Here is a 21,852-nt window from a genome sequence, read left to right as displayed (position 1 = left end):
ACAGTCCTATGTTCTAACATCATAAATAGAAAAGACTCTTAATTTGCCTTCAAAATTAACACTTCTGAAACTTCATATTAAAAATTCTGATGTGATAAAGTACAAAGACATGTTGAGTGTTTAGAACATGGAGTTACTAAGCTCTGGGCAAGTCATTTAACCCCTCTGAATTTCAGTCTATTATAAAAAGTAGAAAAAATAAAGCCTGCCTTGCTAATTTGTGAAGATTAATGAGATAAAGTTAACTTCTTTGTTTCATTCCTTCCGGGAGTTTGGATGAACGGCACTCTGGTGCCATAAAACCCGCTGCTCAGAAGTACCGTCCTCCATGTATTACAAGTGAGAATGCCTCTTGAGTAGAACGCCAGAAGTGCTTTAGGGTATAAACAGCCACCAACCGGAGGGTTAAAGATGACTTTTCATATTCTCATGGGCAAATTATTGTAATCACGTGAATATCTCCGAATGGAATGTTTTATAATGAACAAGAAGAGGATAATTGGGAGACTGGGTTCCTGGTGGAGGGGAAACTGATTTCTTTGGGACTAACATCTGGGTGTTTTGTGTTGGTCATGAAGGAGAGAAGAGAGAGTGAAAGAGAGGATTTCATGGAGAAATCTGACAGGACCAGGACAGGGCTCTGCCTACATTGCATTTGTCCAGGGCTTGGGGGGTGACCAGCACCATCAGAGCTGTGCACGCTGCCCTTAGCCCCCTCTCTGCACAGCAGCCACCCCCTGGTTGTAATGGCAGTGGAAGGGGGACAGGGACTGCTTTCTCTCAATGATGTTCTCTGTACAAACTGGTTCAGGGACCTGCTGTCCACACTCTCGACTTCAAGTCAGTGTTCGCCTCTCTCCTCTCCTTTCCCCTTGCAGGATATTTGGTCCTGCCCCAAACATCTATAAGACACTTGGTTCATGCCAGTAGGCCCTTGATATTTATTTGGTCCTATCCAAAATGTCCATAAGACATTTGATCCATTTGCTTGATAAATAGTGGTACCCAAAACACTAATTTCTCACATGCTATTTTAATTGTGATTGTTTGGGCTGAAGTGTTCTCATGAAGGAAGCCAGACTCAATGTGATTTTTTTTGTCCTGTTCCTAGGACATTTATTTTGTCCTGTTCCTAGGACCATAGTGGTTACACCTGGAGGAGATCTCTAGTTCAACTTCCCATTTTACAGGCAGCAAGGAAACTCTTGACCATGGAATGAAGTGAATGGTTCTGGACAGATCACGTCCATAGTCCAGATCTGCTGGCCTTTCCCATATGCCAGTGACCTTCCCTATATGATGCTGCTATGTTGATGGGGCTTCAAGACCAATAACTTGTCTGTCATGAAAATAGCCAGGTTGGATATGCTAAAACTTTATTTCAGTTTCCATTTGGCAAGAGTTGTGAAAATCTTAACTGAAACGGTACTATTAAACAAGGCTCCAACTCTCTCCATCCAACAAATTTGAAGCTATTTCATTAGGGCTACTACTGAACTTATTCAGGAAACCTAATCAGCAATAAAGAACCTGAGTGATCAGTGGAATATGAGTTTTACTGCTGTGTGGAGACATGGTTTTATGGTGCTGTCAGGGAAAATCAGATCTAATTGGGAAATCCTCCCTGCATCATTTCTGCCGTCCATAAGGCGCCAAGCCAGAGACTGCTTCCTCTCAGACTCAATCTGATTTTTAAACCTTTCCTGGATTTCTTGTTTCCCTTAGATCCTACATCTGACATAAACCTAATGCATCTAGCATATTTTTTGGCTCCCTAACAGTTCCTGAGAAATTCCGTTCTTTATTTTATTTTATTTTTTTGGCTGAAGGTTGTGAAAAGATAAAAAATGGGGTGGGGAGAGACATTTATACCATGTATTTTAGATTGCTGATTCACATTGCTAGGCTGGGTCCATACATGTAGAAGGAAGGGAGACATCAGTCAATAATTCAACACTAAAAATGTAATCCTATCTCAGTTACATGATGCTTTAGCCAGAGTAGATCTGACTCGTAGATGAGGACTCCCACTGTTCCTCGTCCTGAGAGCCTGCAAGTTGTTGATGAAGCCTCCACTGTGGACATGGGGCATTACTGCTGCAGCCATGAAATGAGTGGGAGGAAACATAGGAAAACAGGTCCATTTCCCACACTCTGTCCTCTATGTGTTCACATCAAAGTGGGTCTCATATCAAAGTGTATGTGCTCCTGAGAAGGGCAGGATCATCAAAATGTCCCTTTCCTCTGGCATGCTACATCCTCAGATGGCTTCTTTTGTGCCTCCTCCAAGTCCAGTCACTCTCACACCAGTGGATCAGAAAATTAGGCTCATTTCTTTTGGAACCCGTTGTTTCCCGCTGTGTCGACATATGCTACGCTATGCTGCATTTTACGGTCTATTTTACATCAAGATATTTCTAAACATTTATGCCCTGATTCATATGTTTTGTGTTGGAAAAGTATGATGGCTGCATCGTGTTGATGGAAATCATTGCTAAGAGGCACAAAACCTGATTTCAAATTTTGGACGATAAATCTGACCATCTAATCAGCCTTGGACAATGCAAAAATCTTTGGGTAGGAAAGTAATGTTTTATTCTGATGTGGAGCAGCTGAACATGTTTTATAATCAAGTGGGAACAAAAGAGAGACTTCCAAGTGCGTCCGGAAAAGAAGCAGATTTTTTTTACACAATCAGACTCCAAGGAGAACCTCCCAGAACAGACATGGTCATCCCCAGAGATTTTGAAGTTACTCGCAGCAGCCAGGTGGAAAACAGGGCTTCTTATTTGGGAAATGCACTTAAACACCTTCTGATGTAAGAAACAGGCAAGGACATTTCTCCCAATCTGACACATACGCTTGGAAGCGGCAAAGGGACCTCTGCAAAATGCAGGTGATGGGAGTCAAATCCGAATGAAATACCAGGTCTGGGAAAACAAAGCCAAGAACTGAAACATTCGGGAAATGGAAAGTGCCCATGCAGATCCTTCATGAAGTTAGAACTGACTATTAAAATTAGAGCTGAATGGAGATAAGCCAAATGCTTTGTAAGAATTTTGATATGTGATTTAAAAATTAAAATTTTTTTTATATTACAGTATAAAAGGGACAATAAAAGAACATTTTCCTCCTCAGGAGAATCACACCAGACTTTTTTTAAAAAAATAAAAACCACTATCAAATTAAACAGCAAAACAAAGCAAGTAGGATTGAGAACTATCATCTTAGGAGGTAGAATTTTTAAGCTAGACATTAGTAGTATGAAAATAAATTGGAAAATAAAGGAAGTGGTTCTGAAAAGCCCTTTCTGGGGTTGCAAGAACTTAACTCCAGTTTCAGCTCTACTAAAGAAGTTATTTTGTGATCTTTGTCATATCACTTAATTTTTTTAAGTCCAAGTTTCCTTATCTACAAAATGAGGATATTAGACCCAGTGCCTTCCAGCTCTAGTATTTCTCTGATTTTTGAGATGTTAAATCAAACAAATATTGGCTCAAATTTAAGGAATCTGATATAAAAATATTTTAGGAGAATGGGGTAGGAAGGTTGGCCTAAACTATTCAGAAATCTGCCTTCATATTTACACATCATTTTTAAAGTGTAAATTAAAAACTCATGAAGAGTAAGAAGTTGTTAGAAATTATTTAACTCATTAAATTCACACTAATTATGAATTAATGTGTGCTGGTGTAAATGAACTACCAGCTGAACAAATACCCCACATGTTTACAAATATTAAATGGTGGAAATATTTCTTCAAAGAGACTAAAGAAGAATCAAAAGAATATCTAAAACTAAGTGGATAACGCTATAGTTTCTGCAGTCTCTCAGTCTTAGTACAGAACAAAGGACTTATGGTGAGGAATGTGTCCTCAAAGATAACCTAAATTTAAGGCAAAGTTTACCAAAGAGATGGAGGAACTACAAAGCAAGATTTTTTTAAAGTTCAGTAGAACCGCATTATTCAGTCCGCATTATTAACTTCTCTGACACTGATAGTATTCACGTCACCTCAAACCCTTGACTTGAATATGTGCTTGATTAGTACATACTAGAAACATTGATACTAAATGACTTTCCACCTGAGGCTTTTTATTTTCCCTCTTCAGTGAACCGGTCTGTAAATATGTGGATGTGGGAGCTGTTTTGCTAGGTTTTTGCTTCTTCCTCTGACTCAGCAAATGAAGTTTAACTTTAAATGTGTCCTTACACATTTTTATTAAGCATATGAAAATCTTCCTGGCACAGTTTTCTGACCAGGAGAAGCACTTTTTCTTTAATTCTGATTTTTTTTTTTCTCCCATTTGAAGGGAGATTCATAGGTGTAGCAGCGCTGGACTTTCTTTGCCCCCGGTGGAGCAGCTTATCTGACTGGTGAGTTTGGAGAGATCTAGAATTTTCTCTTGAAAAGAAGCTTGGCTACAGAAGGCATACCTTTAACTCTGTTCCTTCAAGCTTCCAGTGTTCTGGCGGTTGCCTGTGCCGGATGGATAAGTCTGTTTAAAACTGTAATTCAGTTTTAGGAGCCCCACTTTCCTCATGAGTTAAGCCATATCTTTCAGCCTAAACTGTCCACAATAAAGGCAAAAATTTGGTTCCCACCTACCTACTCTTTTGTATTATTTCTTAGTTGGTTAAGAAGACAGTAGATTTTTTTTTTAATTGGATCCCCTTAATTATTCCTTAAAGTATCTATATACTCCTTTGTGAAAAATTGGAAAATAAGAAAGATGAAAAAGTCTTAGTAGATATCCAGTTGTCTAATCTTTATGGCCATGCTGTGAATACAGACTAACACTCCAGATGAATTTTGAAGGATTAAGAAAGGACACCTACTTCTCTATTGACTGTCCTCGTATAATGCAATTTGGTAAATAGGAACTATGGAATCAGCCAGACTTGAGTTTAAATACTGACACTATAACTTAACAACTGTACAGTGTTGGAGATTCCTCTTAATCTGAACTTCAATTTTTTTCAACAGTAAAATGAGAAGAATAATAACCACTCCATAATTAAATAAATGTATATGAGGAGATCAATAAATATTAGTCCAAATTTCTCCTGCTACAGATACTCCTTTTCATCAAATAAATTGTATAAAATTTATTTATGAACTGTATGATCATATTTTGGAAAATATTTTCTAATGAAAGCATTCTTGGGAATGATATATAATATGACAAATATAAAAACAGGAAAATATTTACATGAAGCATGTATTACAGAAAATATAAGTTTGTCTAATTGAAGGAGTTATCATGCTTTTTTGTAAAATTTGCAAGGCAAAAATAAAAATCATCTCCAAACTTAATTCTTGTGGAAAAAAGTTGATTGGAATAATGCTTTCAAGTGCACAGCTCTTTGATGTTCAAAGGCTCCTTACAATTAAAGAGTGTCCTTTCTCCTTTCTGTAACCAATCTTGTTCATTAGAATATCTTGAATGATTTGAGTTCCCCTGAAAGGACTGCCGAGATGATCTGGAACAATCCTAAAAAATCTCTAGTCCCAAAAAAAAAAAAAAAAAAAAAAAAAACTCTAGTCCCTCAGAAGAGCTAGTTTCCCGTGGGAAACTTGATCCCTTCTATTCACCTAAATTCAGACATGCTCAGCTTTGCTGTGCATCAAAAACACCTATGAATATTTCTTCAAAATACATACCACCAGAGATTCTGATTCAGACATTCTGAGATAGGCTATGAGTATGGATAATTTTTTTTAAATTCTCTACAGAGAATTATGAGAAATAAAATTTGAGAACCACTGCTGGAAGTTTTTCAGGTCCTATTGGGTAAACTCAAGTCCAGGAGAATCCCACAGTGATCATCAAATAGCATCCTGAGTTCTTGGAGGAACCCAGAACTAATCTTATTTGACTAATTTCTATAGGATATATGCCAAGGCTCACTGCCATCTCTGCAAATTATGGGGTACACCAGGCTAGATTTTCCCTATCTAGTATCCAAGAGACTAATCCAGAACTAACTTTTTTTTCCCTGGTATGTAAAGAGTAACACAACTGCAGTTTGACTTGATTCACTTATTTGATTCCATCAGTCACCATTGCTATTAAATTTTTTCCTGAAACTTCTCAGCAAAATGTTAAATGGAACTCAAGAATGCCATAAATGTTCCTTGATCACTTGCCAATAATACTCTGTTCTTTCAGTTATAGACAGGATTTAGGTTCTCTTATTCTCACGTGGTCTACTTTGCACCTGGATAAAATTTGGTTGGAGGTGGTGGAGGCTTATTCAGAGTCTTTCTCCAGATTCGATTTATATCCTGTAGGATTTAGACCTACAAAGAATTCACCAGAGCGGTAAAACAAGTAAGGAAACAGCACATTTGGTGAGCTCGTGAGAGGGACCTGATACTGCCTGGCAGTTTGGATTGAGGGAAAATGATAAGGGTTCCCTTTCCAGGGTAGGATGTGGTTGTCCCATCTCGCTGCTGAATGCAGATGCCACTCTAGGTGGTGGCCCTTCAGGGAAGTATGACTAACTGAGCAAGGTTGTTCTCTGTTGTGCTTTTGGAAGAACTGGGTATGGTCACCATGTTGAAAGAGCACATCTGTTTGGTCCAAGTGCCAGTGTCTGTCCATAACTACACCCACCCGTAATCCATTTAATTTCTGATTTAAATGCATTCTCTGACTCTTAGAGAAAGACTGTGCCCGGGGAGAAGAAAATTACCAGAGCGTCCACCCTCCGCCAAAACCTTTGGGCAACAGAGGACTTCTGCTTGTTTAGCGCATGACTTTAGAAAAACCCCCAAAGCTTGAAAATACTAATTTTTTCATTAGAGTGGCAGGAAATTCAAACCCAGAGTTTTAAACAGTGGTTTTCACATACTATTAAAAGCTCTGTAAGAAGCAACTTTTGGAATCAGGATGAAACCTAATTATAGAAGTTCTTTGCCATAGCTGTTTCTATTTACATCTTCAAAACCACAGAAGCAAATATTGTAGACTTTCCTAACACATCAGCATCTTCTCGTCCTTAGGTTTCTGACTTCTTTGAAGCTGCTCTTAAATCTTTCCACTGAAATCACATTGTGGTTGAATATTCCCAGTTCAAGGACAATTTCAGTTTATAGTTTGTAGTCCAAGTGAAGTATTCTTTCCTTAAAATACTGAACTTCAAGACACTTAACACTCAAAGCAGACAAAAGAGCAAAGCCATTGTACCCAGGGTGCATGTTATCCAGGCTGTTTCGTGTGCAATTAATCTTTTTGTGATTGCTTGCTTCATCAGTAGCAACAAAACACAGAAGAAACATAGTCAAGAACATGAAATATCTGTTATGTTGTGATCTTTCCCACCACCAAATGCAGGGCTAACATTTGGGATGATTTTTAAGAAAAAGAAAATTTTGAAAGTGAAAGTAACTGTCCAGAGCAAAAAATTTCAAGATATTGCAATGTCCAGCTGAATTGGATGTTTTTGTTCCAGTTTAAGAAGGCTCTGTAGCCAGCTTACCTGGTGGCAAGTGACTCAGTTGGCCTGGAGAGTCGACTGATTATGAAAGTCATTCTCTCCAGCGCCAGCCCCACAGACACACCCAAATAATCCTGAATTAATTGGTGCCCACCTGCGCCATGATTTCCAGTCCTGGCTGCACATTAGGATCACCTGGGGAGCTTGGAACACTCCCTATGCCAGGTAATTAAATCAGGCCGATTAAATTACAATCTCTGGGGGTGTGGTCCAGTCACGAGTGCCTTTTAAAATGTCCCAGGTGATTACAGTGGGCAGCCAAGATTGTAAAACTCTCTGTCTAGAGAGCATCCGGCTGTGAGGCTCTGATTGCTTTGGCATTTCTATTTTTCATTTTACCCAGAATGGGGTAATAGGTGCCTAGGGCTCCCAGAAAGTTTTCCATGTTTAAAAAATCCCTGAATTGGCCAAACAAACTTATAGAAAGTGAGCAAAACACAAAACATATGTCTACCAAAGATTTGTCATCTCATAAATCTCAATTTTGTAATTTTGCATTTTTCTAAAAGCAAATTATATTGATATTATAGAAATAATTATAAAGAATTTAATTCACAGTTCCTTTGGGATTGTGGGAGAAAAGATATTCTTTAAAAAATATTTTTAATTGAAGTATAGTTGATTTAGAATGTTGTAAAGTTTCTGGTATACAGCAAAGTGATTCAGTTTCTGGTGTACAGCAAAGTAATTTAGTTACATATATATATTCTTTCTCATATTCTTTTTCATTATGGTTTACTACAAGATATTGAATGTAGTGCCCTGTGCTATAAAGTAGGACCTTGTTTTTTATCTATTTTGTATATAGTAGTTTGTATCTGCTAATCCCAAATTCCTAATTTATCCCCCCACCCTCTTTCCTGCTTGGTAACCATATGTTTGTTTTCTATGTCTGAGTCTATCTCTAGTTTGTAAATAAGTTCATTTGTATGGTATTTTATATTGCACATATAAGTGATAACATATGGTATCTGTCTTTTTCTTACTTCACTTAGTATGGTAATCTCTAGGTCCATCCCTGTTGCTGCAAATGGCATTATTTCATTCTTTTTTATGGCTGAGTACTGTTCCATTGTAGATATATATATATATATATATATGTATGTATATTACATCTCCTTTATCCATTCATCTGTCGATGGACATTTAGGTTGCTTCCATGTCTTGGCTATTGTAAATAGTGCTGCTGTGAACATAGGGGTGCATGTGTCTTTTCGAATTAGAGTTCTCTATGAAAATATGCCCAGGAGTGGGATTGCTGGATCACATGGCAACTTTTGGTTTTTTGAGGAACCTCCATATTGTTTTCCATAGTGGCCACACCAAATTACATTCCCACCAACAGTGTAGGAGGGTTCCCAAGGAAACATACTCTTATATATTTCTAAGGTGAGTGAAAACTGTAAAACTTTAAAATTAACAGAAACTACTACTGCTAAAGAAAATCGCTAATATTTAATGAATAACAATGAGCCAGGGATTGTTCTAAGTGCCCCATATATATTAACTCATTGGTCCTCACAACAATCAAGTGAGGAAAATATTGTGATTAACTCCATTTTCATCAAGGAGACTAAAGCACAGAGTCACCGAGTCATACATCTAATAAAGTGATGAAACAGGGATGCACACGCTGACAATCTAGATCTAGAACCTGTATTCTTAGGAACTCATAGAAAGGCAGGGAAATTTTATACTCTGTGTCCAAGTCTTAAATAGGACCCAATATATCAAAATTCTTCTTTCTGGAACTTGTCTTAAAAAATAACCATATAGGGAATTCCCTGGCGGTCCAGTGGTTAGGACTTCGCACTCTCACTGCCAAGGGCCTGGGTTCGATCCCTGGTCGGGGAACTAAGATCCTACATGCTGCGCAGCGCGGCCAAAATAAATAAATAAATAGATACATACATACATAAATACATGAATAAAATATTTAAAAATAACCAGACATACGTATAACCATGTCCTCTAGGAATAAAATAAAATATTGGGAAAAAAAGAGAAACAAGATGAAAATCCACTAATAGCAGGTTGGTTAAGTTAACCATATTATAGCCATATAATGGGATGATATGTTCCTGTGAAAAGCCATGTTGTAGAACAGTTCTTCCCAACCCTTTCACATCATGACACATGGAGAAAATGACAGTATTTTTATAACATACTGGGGTAAACAGTAGAGTTGGCTTGAGGTGACTGGTTCTGGAAGCTGGTGGTACATGCCCACGTAGCCACTGCAAAAGACTAAGGGATCATTATCTTGGCGTGTTTACAGCTCATCACCAAAGATGAGTTAGAAAGTTCTCACATATAGGAATATATTTCGCCATAGGAAAATGTTCACTAGATTTTGCTAAGTGAAGAAAACACAAACTGTAAGGAATTATGACATGTCCCAGGCTAATAACTCCATCAGTATGTACTGGTACAGATGGCCATACAGCCATACCAGTTGTTAAACTGTCGAAGGACCTCTATATCTGTTGGTAAATAGCCACTGCACCAAGACCTCTGCCACCACCACCACCACCATACACAGGGCTTCTCCCAAATATGGCAACCCTGGACCTCCTCAAGATAAAGTAATTATGAGCTAAAGCCTTGGATAGGGATTTGGAAGGAGGGTTCAAGATCCTTATTCATTATCACCCAGCATTTGTTCTGACTGGTTGGTGAGCTATGCAGCTGTGCTGGTGATTCAGTGTTTTGAATATCACCTCTGTACATAAAAGCAATCTAGGTAGAGGAAAATCTTTCAAAGAATACATATTACAAGTGTTAATGTTTATTTTCTCCACAGTCTTCTGGATTTTCCACTCATTTCCTTGACCAGATACAAGTTTATAAATAGGAAAAGAAGGTCAATATGTAAATAATGCTTTTAGAAGTAATCTTGTGATTATGGTTGAATCTGAGTCCTTCAATCCTGTTATTTATTTACAGAAGTGTCTTTGGCCTTCAAAGCAATGGAAAGTTCCTAAGTTGGCTACATGAAAGGTCCCACTGGTTGGGACTAACAGGATACTGTGTGTCACATCACCATGCTGACCTAAAGATAAGAGAGTCGTTTCCCCAATTTCTAGATACCTCAAGACATGCTCATATTCTTGTGGAACCTGCAGAAGGACAGAGGCCTCCAGGAATAACTGAGATGGAGTTTCAAAGGCAAATTTATTTTGAATTAAAAACAATAAAGAACTATGGTCTAACTTCTGTTGCTGGGTTTGTGGACAAAAGTTTCACACAAGTACGTCCCAAAGGGAATTCTTTCCACACATTCAAATCACAGGGCTCTTCCAGCCTCTCCTGGGGCTGGGGCTGCGGTGAACTGGGCCACCATTATTTACGCCAAGAAGGCCACTGCTGCCTGAGCGATGCAGTTCAGTGTGAGTGGTCCCCAGTCTGCAGTCATCTCCTCTGCCTGGCATGACGAAACACCACCTTCTCTTCTGTGTCTTCCATCTGCCCTGTTACAACTTCAGTGTGACTGTAAAGGGAACCCTTTAGTATCGTTATCAGCCCTTAACTTTAAATTGACACACAAAATATTTTCTGGCTTTTCCTGATCCTTTTAATAACATGTGCAAAATCTGTTCTAGTGTCTGGCTCACTAGACACCCCAAAATATTACCATAGAGATAGTTATGCTCTTATCTTCTAGGAACGCTTATTTTCCTAGAAAATACTTCTGTGTGCTAAACTGGGAGAGTCTATGTTCTTACAAGATCCACCATGATCCAAACTGGCCAGTTATCATTCTTTTTCCTCTGGTCACAGTTAATTGGTATATGAATGGATATGTGACCCAAACCAAGCCAATTAGAAACCCTTTCTGAGTTTTTTATTAGTTTGGGTTGTGTGTGTGTGTGTGTGTGTGTGTGTGTGTGTGTGTGTGTGTGTGTGTGTGTGTGTGTGTGTGTCTGTGTGTCTGTGTACTTTACTGAAACTAAAAGATCCACTCCCCTTTTAGTTTGGGAAGTTATAACACATACAATTCAGGAGCTGTTAGTGGTCATAAGGCCAAGTCTCTGTCATAAGAAAAAGCTACTTTCATGCAAAAGAGACTGAAGCAAAGGCAAGAGGTGGTGGATGTCCTATAGCCTAATTTTATCCCTTCCCTTCTTCGCATTTTTAATAAACATATTCTTTGGAGTCCATGAACCAATGAAGTATTTTTCAATTTGCATTTTTGGCATTTGGAACCTTAGGATTCTTGTTTCCTCCCTTTTTTACTCCTCAGTTTTCTTCCTGTCCTAGGATAAAGTCCTAAAGAAATTAGACTCAGCAAAGAAAGTTGTTCTGAGAAGTGAGTTGCAGAAAATTCAGGGGTGGGGAGCTGCTGGGAAAGGTAGCCCAGGGCAGCTGAGGGATGAGACCGTGGGAAGAAGAGGAGCCCTGAAAGATGTATCACGGACAGAGAAAAGAGTCAGCCGCTCACAGAATCCTGCCTGAGGCACTGCTGCTCTGCTGTGGGGAAAGTGAGTCCTGGTTTGTTTGTTTGTTTGTTTTTTTGCGGTAGGCGGGCCTCTCACTGTTGCGGCCTCTCCCGCAGCGGAGCACAGGCTCTGGACGCGCAGGCTCAGCGGCCATGGCTCATGGGCCTAGCCGCTCTGTGGCATGTGGGATCCTCCCGGACTGGGGCACGAACCCATGTCCCCTGCATCAGCAGGCGGACTTTCAACCACTCTGCCACCAGGGAAGCCCGAGTCCTGGTTTTTGTTTGCGGTGTTACTTAAAAGACCAGGAAAAGCTAGAAAAGTTTTTTGTGTACTTAGAGTTAAGGGCTGATAACGATACTAAAGGGTCCCCTTTGCCATCACACTGAAGTTGTAACAGGGGAGATGAAAGACACAGAAGAGAAGGTGGTGTTTCGTCATGCCAGGCAGAGGAGATCACTGCAGACCGGGGACCACTCACACTGAACTGCGTCGCTCAGGCAGCAGTGGCCTTCTTGGCATAAATAATGGTGGCCCAGTTCACCGCAGCCCCAGCCCCAGGAGAGGCTGGAAAAGCCCTGTGATTTGAATGTGTGGAGAGAATTCCCTTTGGGACGTACTTGTGTGAAACTTTTGTCCACAAACCCAGCAACAGAAGTTAGACCATAGTTCTTTATTGTTTTTAATTCAAAATAAATTTGCCTTTGAAACTCCATCTCAGTTATTCCTGGAGGCCTCTGTCCTTCTGCAGGTTCCACAAGAATATGAGCATGTCTTGAGGTATCTAGGAATTGGGGAAACGACTCTCTTATCTTTAGGCCAGCATGGTGATGTGACACCCAGTATCCTGTTAGTCCCAACCAGTGGGACTTTTCATGTAGCCAACTTAGGAATTTTCTTGATGCTCCAAGACACAGTCCGTAGAGTTCATCCTCCTCTGGAGGACATGCAGCCATTCTTCTGTGAAGGCTTTCCACCTCTCTGCAGGTACTCTTGGGGTGAGGCAGAGGTCACTCTTGTTTGGGGAATCCAGCGATTTTTATGCCTGTCTATAAGGGAATCTTCTGTCCTTCCTCTTAGCTGTTCAGACTACCTCCCATCCTACTTGCTCCCCTTAGCAAAGCACTCTAAAAGAGCTTGGGCTTTTAGAACCCAAATTCCAGGAAAGGAGTGATTTTAACCACCTTCTGTTTTCCATCTGGAGTTCAAGCCTTCCTTGTGACAGGAGAGAACAGTGAGACCCACCTGCTTGTCACAGGGAAAGAAATATGCAAAGAGAACTAAAGTAAATTTCCATCTCAATAAATATCTCATACTTTCCATTGTGAGCTGCTTTTCAAAAACTTTGGGAAGAAAAACCGAGTGTGCCATTACAGTTGCCTTATATCTCTAATCCCTTAAAGCCCAGAATTTCTTCCCTGCTCTGGTGAGACTGTCAGACTCTGCCTGAAGCTAAACCTCATGGTTAGCTTGATATGGTACTGACGTTGCTCTTTCTCTTTTTATTCAAGTATTTGTTATTGTGCAAAGACAATCATATATAGCATTTATGTAATAATGATATAGAAATTAAAATATTTTAGAGTCTGGTATTAGGTAATTAAAAAGATCTCCAAAACAATTTGTTTATTAAATCCTATACTTTGGGTTTCTGCTTTCTCAGTGAACATGTATCTTCATAATGATTCAGTTTCTCCTGTTTGTTTCAGGCAGGCAGAGTTATGTACAAGGACCTACGTTGTATAGGAGGCTTGGAGGAAGAGTGGACGTCAGATGCATCCCAGGAGTTTAACTTAAAACCTGCCTTGGGGGAAAGGCTGGAAGAGTAAAACAGAAGTGAGCAGAAATGTTCTAGTTGGGTCTCCAAGGTGCATGCCTGAATAAGTGTGTGTGTCTGTGTGTGTGTTCGCATACATTCATACCTATAAAGAGAGAGTTATGTGCATAACACTATAAATGAGCCATAAGTCCATAACCATACTCATTTTTGGACGTTCTCTAGGGTTATAAGTACACACACTTTCTCAATATTTACCTTTGAATGAGTGTATTGAATTAATGGTCTCAAAGGATATATTTGAACAAGGGAAGTGTCATCACAACACCTCACTAATTTGGAAGTTGTTTGTCAGACAACTGAATTATCTGTAACACAGCTAAGAGCGAAGAGCAAAACAAAACAGAAGTCTCAGGACACTTCAGCACTGGGCACTTTATTTATGAAAGCATCATTTTAGTCTGTTTGCCCTTATGTTACTTACAATTCAAGTCAGCCAGGTTTTTTGGTTTCTTTGATGAAAGGACTTAAATTTTGGAGCCAGAAGGACTGGGCTTGAATTCAAGAAAATTAACCCTTCTGAAGCTGACTGAGGTTCATTTTCTTCATCTGTAAAGCAGAAATAATGGCATCTAACCATAAAGTTATGTTATGAGAATTAAAGAACCTAACATATGAAAAGAATCTAATGAAACCTGATAGATACAAAGTATTCTTCAATCATGATTTCTTTTTTCTCCTTCTTTTCCCAGCCCACAGCAGATGGAAAGCAGGAGATTTTAAAGAGGCACAGAACAACAACAGCAAGAAATGAGAGATCCTTCCTGACCGTAAGAGGTATCAAATAGAAAAAGCAGCTCAAAAACGCCATGATCCTTACTCACGTCTGAGGCCATCAGCGGGTCCCAGGAACCAGGAAAAGGTGAAACTATACTTAGCACATTTCTCAGAAGTTTGTGAGACAGGCCAGAGACTGTAGAACTACTTCTCCCCAAAATATGGAAGATAAAGAGAAAATGTTGGGGGTAACTAGTAAAACCTTGCTCAGGATAGAGAAAAGCCGAGGTGAAGCCGAGGCGTTTGCATGATGAGAAATGGTTGTATTTGAAGAGCTCAAATTCAGCTCCTTCCATGTAGCAGAGGCAGTGATCCCTTTCAGTAGAGGGCCAGATAGTAAATATTTTCAACTTCGTGAACCCTGTAAAGTGTCAGTCACATAGTCTTCTTGTGTATGTGTGTGTGTGTGTTTTGCCACACTTTAAAAATGTAAAAAACATCCTTAGCTCACATGATGTATAAAAAAAGCAAGCCACAGACCTAGCGCTGGCCCACAGACTATAGTCTGCTGACATTGGGCAATGACGTACTGTACAAGATTACAGTCAAGTGCCTTTTACAAAATTACATAAATTAATGAGTAAGGTGTATATGTCTGCATTCAGATCATCCCACTAGAAACAAAACTACACTGTCATTTTAAATAAATGCATTCATTGGGGATTACTTATGTAAATTTCCCTCTACTTATAAACTGGACTTTTTAACCAGCCAAAGTGATGAATGTTGAAAGTAGGAGTCATATACACATCGGAGAAAAGAGTAAAAGCATATCACATAATAAGAGCCGGCATTTATTGTGAAGTTACTATGTGTCAGGCACTGAATTTGTAGTTGCTCTGCACTGAATTGTGTCCTCCCAAAGTTCATGTGTCGAAGCCCTAAACCCCTACTGTGACTGTATTTGGAGCAGGGCCACTAAGGAAGTAATTAAGGTTAAATGAGCTCATAAGAATGGAGCCCTAGTTCAGTAAGACTGGTGTACTTCTAAGAAGAGGAAGTCACCCCAGGAGCGCCTGTACACAGAGAAGAGGTCGCAGCAAGAAGGCTGCTGTCTGCAAGCCAGGAAGAAAGTCCTCCCCGGAAACCAGCTGTGCCAGCATGTTGATCTGGGGCTTCCAGCCTCCAGAACTTTGAGAAAATAAGCGTCTGTTGTTTAAGCTACTGGGCTGCAGTATTTTGTTGGGGCAGCCTAAGCAGACTACTACAGCACTATTTGAGTTAAATCCTAAGATATCCTTTAAGGAAGGCGTTATGATTATCCTTACAGAGAAAATCTAGAGGCAGAGAAAGGCTAAGTAACATGCCCAAACTTGTCTAGTTAGTCAGTGGCAGAGATGGGATTTGAACCCAAGCAACATAATCCAGGGCTTGTATTCTTTCAACCAAGGTGAGCAGGTGACATTGATGCTTTTCTCTGCTTTTTATTAAGGATGGCTTCCCACTTAATGAGACAAAACCCATAGGAATTACTAACTAATGTAGAACAGTGGTGCTTACTTTAGCACATGACCACCTGATATAGAGGGCTTCTCTATATCTTAATCATACAAATTTCACTGCTTCCAAAAGGAGCAAAACAAAGCAGAGCTCAAATAGCCTATTGCTCGGCTGGGTGGTTGTTGGAATCTGCCCAAGCGAAGAAGTGTGAAGCAGATTTTATTTCTCTCCTTATGCCTTACATAATATATACGCACTTACAATGTACACCATGGCCACTTTAGTATAGACGTTTTTATATAAACCATTGTTTTTGCAAAATGTGATGTATACTAAAGATTAATTTTCCAAAATAAACTGGTCTTCCAGAATTTTATAAACGTGAAGGGGATAAAGCAGACATACCCATGCGAGCCAGCCTTTATCTTGGCAGTCCTTTTTCATCCTCCCTCTCTCTCCTCTGTTGCTCCTGGTCTCTGAACTTAGAATCCAGCTTTGGCTAATCCTCAGCGGTGTTGCACTAGAGAAATGCTCAGACTTCGATATTAACCCTGAACTGAATTAAATTATAACTGATTACACAGTTGAACATTGTTGCAGTGATGGGAAAACCATGGCTAACATGGGCAGGAATTATCATTAAAGGGTCCCCATGCTGTCAACTCTTCTGCTTACTTGCTCTGCAGTTTCATAATCAAAAATGTAACCTACATGGTCTCGAATGGACTCATCTGAATATTCTGAATGAAAAATGCCAAACCAGAATGCCTCAGGAGAGTGAGCAAAAACTCCACGTAACAAACTGGCCCTCTTTGGACTAGTAATAGATAAAATCACATTCATTTCATTGAGTCCCCAAGAGCTTGTAATTTTCGTCATATAGAAATGGCTTTCTGAAATGTCTAAGCAGGCATCTTTTTATTACTTTTCTATAAAACATTCACTGAATACTGATGATAAATATTCAGTTGGATTATTGTGGAAACAAAGCCTGAAATGTAAATATTAGACTTCATCATTTATTAGAAAAGGAGAACATTTTTGAGAAACCTTAATTACATAAGCCTGACTGACTAACCCAGTACAAAAGTAATTAACTTTATCATTTTTTTCTTCCATTCTTACCTTACAAGATTGATATTCAAAGATGTTAAATCTGTGATGGTTGTCCTTTGTTTGATGCTGAAAAGCAATGGAGCTGTGTGACTGTTGTGTATGTGTGTAGAGTTAAGCGTAGCTTGTGTTATTGATAGTATCAACAATAAGAACCAATATTTTTTCATTCAACTACCAACCCTTAAGAAGCACCAAAAATGTGTTGAGCTACTTAGCTAGCTACTTACGATATACCGGTAAATAAAGCAAGGAACTCTGCCCTTGGGGAGCTTACTTTCTACAGGTGGGAAATAAAAAATGAGCAATGAGCATGACAAATAAGTAAATCCTATTGTATAAGTAGTTTTGGAGGAAGGTTCTAGATAATTGAAAATGGCCCACGGCAGGGCTTGGTGTTTTGAGGAAAAATAAAGTGGCTGGTCTGATGCTGGAGTGCTATGAGCAGGGGGAAATGGCAGGAAATGAAGTAGAAGATGAGACTGAAAAGGTGGCAGGACAGATCAGGTAGCACATCGTAGGATGAGTTACGGCATGGGATTTGATTGGATTGGATTTGATTTATAGTGTGATGGGAGGGAGCTATTAAAGGGTGCTCAGTGACAGGTGATGTAATATAACTCACATTTTAACTGGATCACTCTGACTCCTTTGTGAGGAAGACCTTAAAGGGTCAGTGGAGTGAAAAGGGGCTCATTTAGGCAGCTGTGCTGGGGTCCAGGGGACTAGAGGGGCAGTGGTGGAGATGTGGTCAATTTTGAATATAGTTTGGAGAGAAGCCAACAGGCTTTTCTAATATGTGAGGAGTAAAATGAAGAAATATTACTCAGCCATTAAATAAAAAAGAATCTTGCCATTTGCAGCAATAGGATGGACCTAGGGGTTGTGGTGATCATTTTGTAATGCACAAAAATATTGAATCACTATGTAGTAACCTGAACCTAACATAATATTGTAGGCCAATTTAATAAATAAAATTAAAATGAAAGGAAAAAATATGAATTTATCTGTAATAAAAATCACCTTCCCTTTGGCGTAGGGAAGGGGCATGGAGAAGAGAAATGTAGTAATCCTTCTCATCCACGTTAATTATGACCACAAGCCCAGGGAACTATACATCCACAGAAAAATGTGGGCAGCACTTTAGTATCATGCAATTTTCAGGGACAGCCTTGTCTTTTTAAATTCATAAAGAAATAGACCAAAAAGGCAGGGTGAGTGGTAGTGTTCAGTTTTGCCTTTTTCAAGGATAATAAAGTTTTAGATGCTTGACCAAAACAATGTGTTTGGTGGATGTGGCCCTGGAGCCTATATTCAGGCTACAAGCCCATCTTCTTTTAACACTGACACTATTCTAAAAGTATATTAACTTGAACACATGACACCTTTGGAGAATGGAAAATAGATTTTTGTGTTTGGCCTAGTAGGAGAGTGGCACAAATGAAACTAGAAAGACCAGTTGGAAATTTTGCAGCTATAAGACATGCAGTTTTAATGCCATGAATGCTAGGTCACCAGAGGGTTTTAAACAGGAGAACAGCATAGAGAGATCTGTTCTAGAACAATCCCTCTACTGAACTAACAGATTACATATTTATACCCATGCTTTTCTTTCTAAATTTTCTTGTAAGTGACCTCCTGTCTACTAGATGATGAGCAATAGCCAACTGCCTGCCAGAGGAGAGTTTGGGTTGGTATACCAGAAATGCAAAGAGGCAAAAAAGTAAAATTTCGTGTTTCTTTTTCTCCAGAATAGTTCTTTGAAGTTCACCAACCCTCCCATCAATACTTTTGAAAGACAAAACAAGTTCCTTTGCAAAGGTTGTATTTTATGGAAAGAAGGTAAGAATCTTGAGACTCAACAGCAGGACCTTATTAAGGCAAGGACTAAAGTTTATTTAAAAACTTTAAACTGGAATAAGGGCAGGAGTACACAGTAAGAGTCACTTCCACCGAGATGAGGTGTCCTAGGAGAGGAGACTTGGATGGATTGGTATTTTGGAGGAGGGCAGGGCCAGAGAGGGTGCCTGACTGTGGGAATGCAGTGGTTGTAGAGGTGATTGTTTGGGTGCCTGATCACCAAACAGGGGTGATTGTTGGGGTGGGGAAGCTGGGTGGGTGGTTGGCCACATGCAGACGAATGGAGTTGGAGCAGAGTCAAGCACAGCTGTCTCCAGTTCCACTGAGCGAAGACAAAGCCCAAGAACATCCACCCCAGGTACTGAGCAGCACAGCTCACCCGTGCTGAGAAGCCACGCTGCCTATTCTCATTGCTCTTAGAAAGGCCATCCATTGACATGGCGTTACCTGGATCTACCTGTCTGTGCATCACTGGAGCCAAAATTTGCCATTTGCACTGCACTATCTGGACTTTTTCTTTCAGTAGGTTAAAGTACTCATAGGCCCTTGGGTACAGAGTATGGAATCCTTGAGGAATTAGTGCTGATGAGCAAGGGAACACTCCCCTCCAACCCCAGCACCTAAACTCCGGGTCAGTCAGGACAGTGGAGTTAACTCAGCACCACTCCCTTCCACGGCCACTGTGCTCCCTTTGGACTGCAGTAATGGGGAGTCCGGTTAAGAGGCAATGAAGGCTTGAACTGAGGCACGGGAACACCGGAGAGGCCACATTTTCAGAAAAACATGTTTCAGGTTTGCAGTTTACCAATTTCAGGAATTTTCCCTTGAAGATTTTAAAACCTAGGCTGCTTTCCCCTACTATCCATGTAATATGAAATAGCTTTTACATTGGCATGGGAATTAAAAAAAGAAAATTAGTCTAAGCAAAACATAATTAGAAAGATAAACATACTTCCTTCTTAAGCACATGATATATGCAAAAGCCTAATGGAAAATATTTTGCAGTCTTTGCTCTTCAGTATTATCTGTGTCACAGCTACCCATTCCCATCCCTCCCTCTGAGACCCATTAGAGCAGATAATTATGAGTTGACTAGATACAGGGAAGAGTCAAATTAAGCAGTGATATAACCAGCAAGAGCTATGCGAATTCTTTCCCTCCCACTCAGCAGATGGTTCTCTGATAGGCTCTTTTGCAAGCTCGTGGTTGGACACCATTTGGAAATGCAGTCAATTAATTTCTGTGAACCTAGGCAACTGCGCAGCCTAAGAAGAGATCACCAATAGCGTCCTTCTCTCTTCCTTTCTTCTTTCCCTCCAACCTTCTGTCCTGGGAGTCTGGCACTGCATTAAGATGCTTGGCATTCTGGTTCAAGGTTTAATTTCTGAAATCTTCCAAATCGCTCACTGCTGGCACTAATGGAAAATCTCATATTGTATGGAGGATCTGTAAGGCTTCACTACAGAACATCAGCATTCTATATCTGATCACCTGACAGCATTCTGGTTGCATTCACAATAACTGCCGTATGTAAAACATCGTTCTCTCTCCACCTGTGTAAGTACACAAAAACTTCTCTAAGACATTTTCTTTTCTAGTGTAAAAGTTGGAGAAAGCACGAGTAAAATTCCCAGGTATATATCTAAACTTTCCATAATGAGTTAGTTCTTTATAAAAAAAAAATTTAAGCATATTTAAGCCAATTTAAATTATATTTCCCCCCAAGCACATTTGTATACAAAGCTATTCTGTAGTCCATCAAGAAAAATAATGTAGCCTACATTTAAAATTATTTTCTAGGGTTGGGAATGAATACATGTCAGTCCCACCCTTATTCTCTGCCAGATTCTGCTTGTTGCAAAGCTCCCATTTGTAAGTCTGTTGGTTGAGAAAAGGGGGCTATTGCTGAAGACTTGAGAATATAGAATTTCACTTATGTTAGCATAATATTTTGTCACAATTTTTTGTCCAGTTAAACCTAGTAACTTCATCAGCAGTGCAACATATATGGTTTTTATCCACTTAATAAAAAATATAGTGAAGCAGTTGAAACAACCTGAATGCTTAATAGACAACCTGTTAAAATAAATATGACACTTCAGCTTAGCAGCATATTATGCAATTATTACGTGAAAATTATAATTATTATAAAGTTCTGCAGAGACATAAAAATGCTATAATGTTGGAAAAGGAAGCAGAATAAAAAATTATATCATTCTGTAATTACAAATATGAAAAAATTATGGAAACATTCATAGAAAAAGAGGAACTTGCTTATTCATTAAGATGGCAGAATGGTTGTTAAACTTCTTCTTTAAAACGTGTCCATTTATGGGTCTCCTGATATGATGCACTGTGGACGGTATGACATCACTTATGTCCGTACACCTGCTAGCAATGCATAAACTGACTGTAATCATGAGAAAACATCAGACACACCCAAAATGAGGGACAGCATACAAAATAACTGACTTATACTCTTCAAAAATATCAAAGCCATGAAAGACAAAGAAAGAATGAAGCCCCATTCTAGATTACAGAGACTAAAGGGACATTAAAAACTAAAAGCAATGTGTGATCCTAGACCAGAAAAAAGAATTGTGACAGACTCTACTAGGACTGGTATGCATTTGCTAACTTGAAACAAAACTCATTTCTTAACAGAAATGATTGAAATTTTAGCCCACACCCACTTATAACAAAACATTTATGTAGAAAATAATTCAATTACTTATCAGATATTTTATTGTAAAAATTCAGTGTTTAAATATAATATGTAAATGTTGGTGATGTAACAGTAAAGCTTTAAATTTCAATAAGTACTCTTTAAACTACTTTATTATAAACATTTAAATTTTATTCTAACATTTAATTATATTTTTT

General features: G+C 39.2%; 1 long non-coding RNA gene across 2 annotated transcripts in view; it reads left to right on the top strand.

Annotated features, from left to right (window-relative positions):
• LOC307179690 overlaps window positions 1–14,915 on the top strand; it is a 49,368-nt gene extending 34,453 nt beyond the window's left edge. The window contains exons 5-7 of one of the 2 annotated variants that reach the window (XR_013825513.1): window positions 4,314–4,377; window positions 13,652–13,778; window positions 14,472–14,915. This is a non-coding gene — a long non-coding RNA (uncharacterized lncRNA). The remainder of the gene's footprint in view (window positions 1–4,313; window positions 4,378–13,651; window positions 13,779–14,471) is intronic. The other variant, XR_013825512.1, reaches the window with a different exon arrangement.
• Window positions 14,916–21,852: the final 6,937 nt, after the last annotated feature.

The sequence above is a fragment of the Stenella coeruleoalba genome (assembly GCF_951394435.1).
Source record: "Stenella coeruleoalba genome assembly, chromosome: 21".
NCBI lineage: Eukaryota > Metazoa > Chordata > Mammalia > Artiodactyla > Delphinidae > Stenella > Stenella coeruleoalba.
This window is presented reverse-complemented; position numbering and strand designations above follow the sequence as displayed.